General features: G+C 45.3%; 1 pseudogene; it reads right to left on the reverse strand.

The window, feature by feature from the left end:
- Nucleotides 1-7,480: 7,480 nt before the first annotated feature.
- LOC142021958 (U1 spliceosomal RNA) lies at nucleotides 7,481-7,616 on the reverse strand (annotated as a pseudogene).
- Nucleotides 7,617-8,339: the final 723 nt, after the last annotated feature.

An 8,339-nucleotide genomic window follows, 5' to 3' on the forward strand; every position in this document is an offset into this window, starting at 1 on the left:
ACTGATACACTACTATATTGCTCATTTAAATGTCAAGCCATTAAATATCAGGGCCCTCCGCCAGGACACAAGCAGTAATCTGAGCAAATAGGAAAGCCAACAGACAACGGTAGTCACATTTGGCACACACAAGTCTTAGGACAGGGATATTCACTGGACATCTTAGTAGAGATAGTAATTTAATGTGCCAGGCTCCAGCTGTCATAGCTATGTAGACATTAATGAAGATATGCTGCATTGTATCAGCTAAAGAGCTAGTCTTCTAATACCCCAGAGGAAAATCTTCTTAAGAACATATTTTGTGGTGGAGAAATATTATCTGGATCTGACATCTGAAATCAACAAATGATCTGAACAATACGAAGTGGTACTTTGAATTAACAGGCTTAGAAATCAGTATATCATCTATATGGACACTGAATAACCTTTCAACAGATTTGTATTTTCATGAGTTGGATGACTATTGTTCTGAGAATAATCTAAAATTACAGCATGTTTTTGTTTCTTTCCTTGAGTATTTATAATTAGTACAGCTACAGTGCAGAATGGTATAGAAAAGGACAGTATAAATATGTAATTGTCAGGACAGGTATGAGTATATCTCAGGCCTTTGAAGACCTCTTTGATTAATTCTCCGAAAGTAGGACCAGATTATCAGCTTCAACTGGGGGGGGTGCTGACAGCTTTCACAGGTCCAAGGACCTGTGGGGTAGGGCAGGTTTTCACCTCTGGAAGGGGCAGGGCCTTAGGTAGAAGGGGCGTATCCAGTGACAACCAGCCCTTAGCGCTGCCTGGACCACAGTGCTGGGACCCTCCTCTCCCTCAGATCTGCATGGAGCAGATGGAGCAGCACTCCAGTGGTGACGTAAAAGGTCCAGGGCTCTGGCTGCCACTGCTGCTGCTGTAGCGGCCATGGATGCCTTTGAATTGCCAGACCCCAGGACATATTACCCCTGTGCCTCTCCACCCCACCTCCATCAGCAGGTCTGGCTGCAATTCAGTAGTCTAGCTTCATTGACAACACGAGTGTGAAAGAGAAAAGGGTCTAGCTTCTAATCATTACATCTCCCCAACACACACGTGTACACACGTGACATGCACACTCACACACATACATGGCCTACCAAGATAGTAGGGAAGAGCAGCCATTTCTGAGGGGGCATAAGCCAGGAGGGATTCATGGAGAGGTAGCACCAGCTAGGGAGGAACTGTAGGTGGTTGCTGAAGCTGGATGACTCTGAAAAAGCTATGGGGAAGAGGCAATAAGGCGAGAGAGGAGAGGAAACACCTGCTCCATTCCCCATAGCTTCTCCTCAGGCATATGTGTTAGTGACATGTTCCGATTAAGCCTGATTTTTCAGGATTAGGATCTTGTAGTGTACCAGATACACAACATCTACACACTGAGCTGTCTTTAAAGTACACAAATTGGCTGCAATGGGACTACTCTTGCTTAATTTTAAGCCTGCGTTTTGCTTCACTACATCAAAGCTTAAATGTCATATCTGGGTAGATTTGTGACCCTGATAGCTTCCAGGAAGTTTTGGCTGGCTAACTAGGCTTGGACACTCTCAGGAATCAGGCAGTGTCTCCCTGAGGTGGTACACAGAGTTTGCTCGCTTACTCCTTGCAAGAGCAGTATGAAGGCTGAAGAGCAAATATGAACGTAAAACCTCCTCCCTATATATAGGGCCCTACCAAATTTACAGTCCATTATTGTCAGTGTCCTGGTTACAGTATTTTTAAAATCAGAAATTTCATATTTGCAGCCTTTTAAATCTGAAATTTCATAATGTAATGGTAAGGACTCTGTCACAAAGACAAGCTGGGGTGGGGGGACTCACAGGGTTATTCGTCGCGCGTGTGTGTGTGTGTGTGTGTGTGTGTGTGTGTGTAGTATTGCTACCCTTACTTCAGCACTGATGTTTGCAAAGCTGGGTAGATGGAGAGCAGTGGCTGCTGGCTGAGAGCTCAGCTCTGAAGGCAGAACTGCTGCCAGCAGCCCTACAGAAAGTAGAAAGGCATAGTGTGATATTGCCATCCTTATTTCTGTACTGCTGCTGATGGAACTCTGCCTTCAGAGCTGGGCACTTGGCCAAGAGCCGCCCCTCTTCAGTCATCCGGCTCTGAAGGCAGAACAGAAGTAAGGGTAAGAATACCATGACCCCCACTAAAATAAACTTGCAACCTCCTCCTAACTCTCTTTTGGATCAAGGCCCCCTAATTTGAGAAATGCTGGTCTTCCCTGTGACATCTTCATGGTGTGGGATAAAAGCACATTCAAAAGACCAGATTTCACAGTCCATGACATGTTTTCCATAGCTGTGAACTTGGTGGGGCCCTACCTATATGAGTTCTCCGTGAATTTGGAGCTGTCGGGTACAGCTGCTTAGCAGGAGCACAGAGCCCAACCTGCTTACTACCACATGTTCTGATGCTTTACTGTTCCTTTCACTGGCAGGAGCTGTCACCGTCATCTGCTCCTCCAGGGCAGTTTGTATTGGCTCTGTTCTGTGTGCTTAGGGCTGCTAGAAGGCATTTCTCTCTTTCATTCCTCCTTGTTGGGCCGGGAGTGAAGACTAATTGCAGTTAGAGAACCTTGTTATGCCTTATAAAATACATCAGCTGGACAGCACTGACTTCATGCCTAGGGAAATGTGCGGCTGCTGCTAAACTAATCCCTGCACATTAACAAAATAGCTTCACAGTGACATGTCTATTGCAGTTACAGGCCTGGCACGGTGGTGTTAAAATAGGAATAGAAACAATGCTGGGCCATTTCTTGAGGTCCTTCCTCAAGCAGAGAAAAATAATGAAGTCAAGGTGGAAGTGCTACAGGGAGGGCTAAGGGCTGAGTAAAACCCCATATCAGCATTAGGCCCATCTCATTCTGGAGTCCACTGCAAGATTAGTGTAGGGAAAGACCTCAGGATCTGGTTCACTAGAAAGAAGATCTTAAACCATATGAGCAACTTGACACAATACTGACTCAATGTGTATCCTCCACCCAGGGAGCACAACAGAATTGCAGGGCTCCTGGGCAAGGTGGGAAAGGCCCCGCTCCACACTCCCAGAAGGGGTGGGACTTTAGGTAAACAGGGCAGGGCTGGGGCCGCCAGCCCTCTGCGCTGCCTGGATTGTTCACAGTTCCCCTCCAGACAGCCCTTAGCACCACCCAGAGCAAACCATGAGGGCTCCAGCAGCAATTTAAAGGACCCAAGGCTCCATAGTAGTGGCAGTGGTGATGGCTAGGAGCTCCGGGTCCTTCTGAATCACTGGACCCTGAGATGACTGTTCCCTTTGCCCAACCCTGACAGCAGGCTTGTCTCCATCCTATCACAGAGAGCAGGTGCTTCATCATACTTCTAATCTGTAACCTTAAATTATTGTCAAATGTCTTTGTTATTTTATAACTGAGTATCTATCTATCTATCTCACCATGCAGATAGGTACAAAAATGCGAGTATACAAAAAAATGGGCTGACATTGAGCAATTACTTTCCAGGGATCACACTAACACAATTGTTGAAATGGCATATCAAAAAGTTGATAAAATAGATAATTAAAGGAGATTGGCCTGAAAGATGATGTCAAATTATCCTGTCAGACACACATAATTCAAATGACTGCCTAATGGGACCCACCCTCTATTAAAAAAGCATACTTCATCATGGAAAAATTATACATTTGGCATATGATGATTAAAATAAATACATATTCTCTCAAACTCTGACAAAGATGTGAGGCTGTGTATACAAAAATTGGAACTGAATTAGTGTTATCCTGCAAATTGTGGTGTTGCCTGTCATAATAAATCACACTCAGGAGGTGCTGAAATAGGGGAGGTATGACAAAGCATATCTCCATCAGCTTCTGACCACAAAATCTTAAAAATAAAATATTAAGTGTGGAAAGATGGGAGATGATATGCGATTGCTCAGAGTACTGGGAATTTTGTCATTTGAGGCATCTAGGTGCTACAGTAATACAGGAGGGGTCAACTGTGTTAGGCACAAGCGCATAACAGGAGATATCAAAACAAAAGTAGTCAAGTAGCACTTTAAAGACTAGCAAAATGGTTTATTAGGTGAGCTTTCGTGGGACAGACCCGCTTCTTCAGACCATAGCCAGACCAGAACAGACTCAATATTTAAGGCACAGAGAACCAAAAACAGTAAGCAAGGAGGACAAATCAGAAAAAAATTATCAAGGGAAGCAAATCTGATTTGTCCTCCCTGCTTACTGTTTTTGGTTCTCTGTGCCTTAAATATTGAGTCTGTTCTGGTCTGGCTATGGTCTGAAGAAGTGGGTCTGTCCCACGAAAGCTCACCTAATAAACCATTTTGCTAGTCTTTAAAGTGCTACTTGACTGCTTTTTGCTTTGATAGTGTATAGACTAGCACGGCTTCCTCTCTGTTACTATAACAGGAGACAGTTACTTTCAAAAATCCCCCAAGGTCCTCATGCATCTGTAAGCACCTCTACAACTCTGGAGTACTGGCCTCTAGTATTCCTTGGCATGGCTTCACTATGGGTTGAAAGGATGAGCAGCGATTGATCCAGCAGGGGTTGATTTATCATGTCTATTATAGACACAGTAAATTGGCTGCCAAACTTTCACCCATTGACTCTGACACTCCACCAAAATGAGAAGCGTTTGATGGGAGAGTATCAACTGTCGACTTACTGTGGTGAAGACACCATGGTAAACAGACCTAAGTACATTGACTTAGCTATGTTATTCATATAGCTGACATTTTGCAACTTGGTTTGATGCCCCATGGTAGGGTAGACAAGGCCTTTGTGCTGCAGTTCCTAATCCTCTTCTTGTACTCTGTATACTTCTATATTTTGGGAGGCACGGCTATTTCAAAGGTAACCTTTTTAGGATACTGACTAAGTGATTTAATGGGATGGAGGACCAGTTCTGAACAGTTATTAAAAGATACTATGCAACTTTGGCACCTGTGTTACTTGCCCATAGTTGCACAAGCAGCCTGAGGCACAACTGGAAATTGAACTCAGAATTCCAGGCTTCCACAAAACCAACCTTCTTTCACTAATTGTTTGTGTTACACTATCTCCTACAAGCCTTAGGCATGGACCTGGACTCCAGTGTACTGCAAGCAGTGCAAACACAGAACAAAAAGCACAGGTCCTGCCTGAAATTCATGTATTTATTAACAGTAATAGGACCTTAACAATCTCATTTACCTACATACTTGCCAACTTACTTACATAGCTTCTATCACCATTATATGTAAACTGGTATGTAAACATGGTATGGTAAACTGTTCACAAAAATAATGATTTTGTCTTCACAAGACCCCTGTGAGATAGGGAGGTGTCTTAGTGTTGGCATCTGACATGTCACTTCTAACCTAGATTTTATAGAGCAGAGTCTCAGCTGGTGTGAATGCTTAGTTACACTGTCTCCAGCAGAGCTATAATAATTTGAGCCCATTTGCCCCCTAAGTTTCCCCAGGTACAGTCTAGGTCTTTAGTTCCCATTTACATCTCTACCATTCTGTGCACATGTCATAGAACACAAATAATTGAAAAAAAAATACATAACCGTCCCCCCAGTAGGTATCGGATTATAGAGATATAGGGATAAGTCTGCTTACATAAGGCGTGTGCAAAGTGGGGTGTGTGACCTCCTCAAGGGGGGTGCAAAATTATGTAAAGGGGGCACAGCGTGATCAGCACTCCCCTCCAAGGCTTCCACTGCCTCCCCTGTGACCTACATTGGCTACCCCAGCCTCCCCACACACAACCTCCATTGCCTCCCTTCTCTAACTCATGGCCTCCACTGCCACTATTGCTTAGAGAGTGCAGTGGCCAATGGGAATGGTGCCCCACCACTGCAGCACCCTTTAAGCCAATCAGAATATTTGGAGGCAGCCAGCGAGCTCCCAGCTGGGTAAGGCAGCCAGTCTGGCCCCTACAAGCATGCCCTGCCCTGCCCTGCTGCCCCCACCCCCCAAGATGTTGGTGTGGAGCGAGTGTTGCTCTGTGGGGAGAATGGGGGGAAATGCACCATCCTGCCCTCACACAGCACAGCCTGGGATCTCACCACTTTCATGCTCTACAGCAGCTCCAAGTTCCATGGACAGCACAGCAGCAAGTACACCACCTTCATGGTGGAGGTGGTGATGCAGGTGAGCCACTGGAGTCTCCCTGCCTGCCTCTGAGCGCCCCTCCCCCTTCAAGTTACCCCTCCATAGGCCCTTCCCCTTTGGGGCACCTCTTGAGCCCCCCAAATGCCCTTCTAGGATCCTCTCCTTGAGCATCCCTCCCCCTTTGGGCCACCCTCCCTGGGGCTCCCAGCATCTCCTTCCTGAGTGCCCCCCTATAACCTCTCCTGTGGACCTCCCTCAGGTTAAGGGGGGGCTGCTGTTTTCAGGGACAAAAATTGGGCTCCAACATAAAATTTTGCTCACCCCTGGTTTACACTCCTCATTGCTGTTAGGTGACTGGAATTAATGGGCGCAAAGGAGATTTGTAAAAATAGGGTGACCATCTGTTCTGTTTCTGGTGGGAGAATCCTGTATTTCAGGAAGGCATCCTTATTTATTTATTTTCATAATGGGGCTGATTGCCCTATACTTCCAGGGGAAGTGGCTGCCACCCAGTTCCCGACTCCCCATGACTCAGGAGAGCCAGGACTTGGACACACACAACTGCTCCTGGCTCCTGGCTCCATGCCACTCGCAGGAGCTGAGAGGTGGACCCACACAGCTGCAGGAGTCAGACCCCTGTCACTTGGCTCCTGGGTCCTGAATCCCCGAGATGTGGGGAGCTGGGAGCCCACCTGCCTGGCTTCCTCCCGGTTCCAGACTCCCTACACCTCAATGGAGCCAAGAGGAGCCACCCTGCCCCATCTCCATGTCCCTTATCTGGGTTAGGGAGATATGGTCACCTTATTTAAAAATGATATTGAAGTAAGGTAAAAGATTTAAACTTCCAATTTCAAATTGGTGCTTTTGTGTCTCTTGAATGAGAGATGGCCTAGGTACACAATGCTGGAGTGTTTCTCCCCTTGCCCCTCCACCAGAAGCACTTCTCTGAATCTCTCATTTCTCAGGATGCTCTTTTTCAGACAACCTGAATTTTAAATTTAAGCAGTTATTACAGTTTTCATGGCAGAAAGGGACACATTAGTGGAGGCAACACATGAAGAGTCTTGGTCACGCTAAGTGCTGAACAGCGATTATCCATTTTCCTGGGAAAGAGCTAAATGGCTCAGGGTTTTACATTGAACATGTGTAGAGAAAGGAAAGTCATGTCAGACAAGAACAACTTCCAGGCTTTGTGTACGTATGGTAATTTGTTCTACAGTGTCAGCGGCTGCTCTAATTATTCCTGGCTTTATGACATTCTCACTTGAAAAACCCACATAGGCCTTGATTAGTCAAGTGCTTGTCAGGTACTCAGTTCAAAATACAAACATTCACCTTGTTTTCAGTGCTAAAAGATGGCACATTATTTATGCAGTTGAGTTTCCCGCATTTGGGGAAATCTCAGGGGGTCAGCACACCCATAGTGCCATGGATGAGCCTCACCCCAGGCAAAACACTTTTGTGATCATGGCATCTCCCCTGCCAGGCAAGTGTATTATTTACTTCATGTTAGCAATATGCTTTACCATGAAGTAGTTTTGCTATGTGGTAACCTACACACCCACATGAGGTTGATATCAGCTAGTTTACCTCACAGTAACACTGAAATGCCTTGTCTCTGCTCTGGTTTTACCACATATGCGAGATACCTCCAAGGCTTAAAAAAAATAAAATTAAACAACCAACTATTTTAGTAATATCAGAGAGGTAGCTGAGTTAGTCTGTATCTTCAAAAACAACAAGAAGGTCTGTGGTACCTTATAGATGAACAGACATTGGAGCATATGCTTTCATGGGCAAAGACCCACTTCGTCAGAAGTATGCATGCTTATGCTCCAAAATATCTGTTTGTCTATAAGGTGCCACAGGACTTCTTGTTATTTTAGCAGTGATGACTTGGTCATTGCAGTGTATACTACAAACATGAGAAGAAGCAATGCATGAGCACATGTGAAGTTGAGTGTTCACTGCCTTTTAGTACAAAGTGTCCAGTCCCTTGCAGACCTGCTCTCTCACTTGCAAGCAAAAACCTATAGTTAAGAAATGAGGCAGAGAACTGGTATGTTTGATAAAGTGTGTAAAAACTGTTTTCGCCTGAGGGAGCTACAATTATGTTTAAAGCCATGTCAGGAGTCATGGTTCCCATACATCGGGATAATTCTCCTGCTGCATTAGGGTGACTACATTGTTCTACGGTAAATATGGGACATCGGCCTT

This window comes from Carettochelys insculpta, chromosome 16 (assembly GCF_033958435.1).
Source record: "Carettochelys insculpta isolate YL-2023 chromosome 16, ASM3395843v1, whole genome shotgun sequence".
NCBI lineage: Eukaryota > Metazoa > Chordata > Testudines > Carettochelyidae > Carettochelys > Carettochelys insculpta.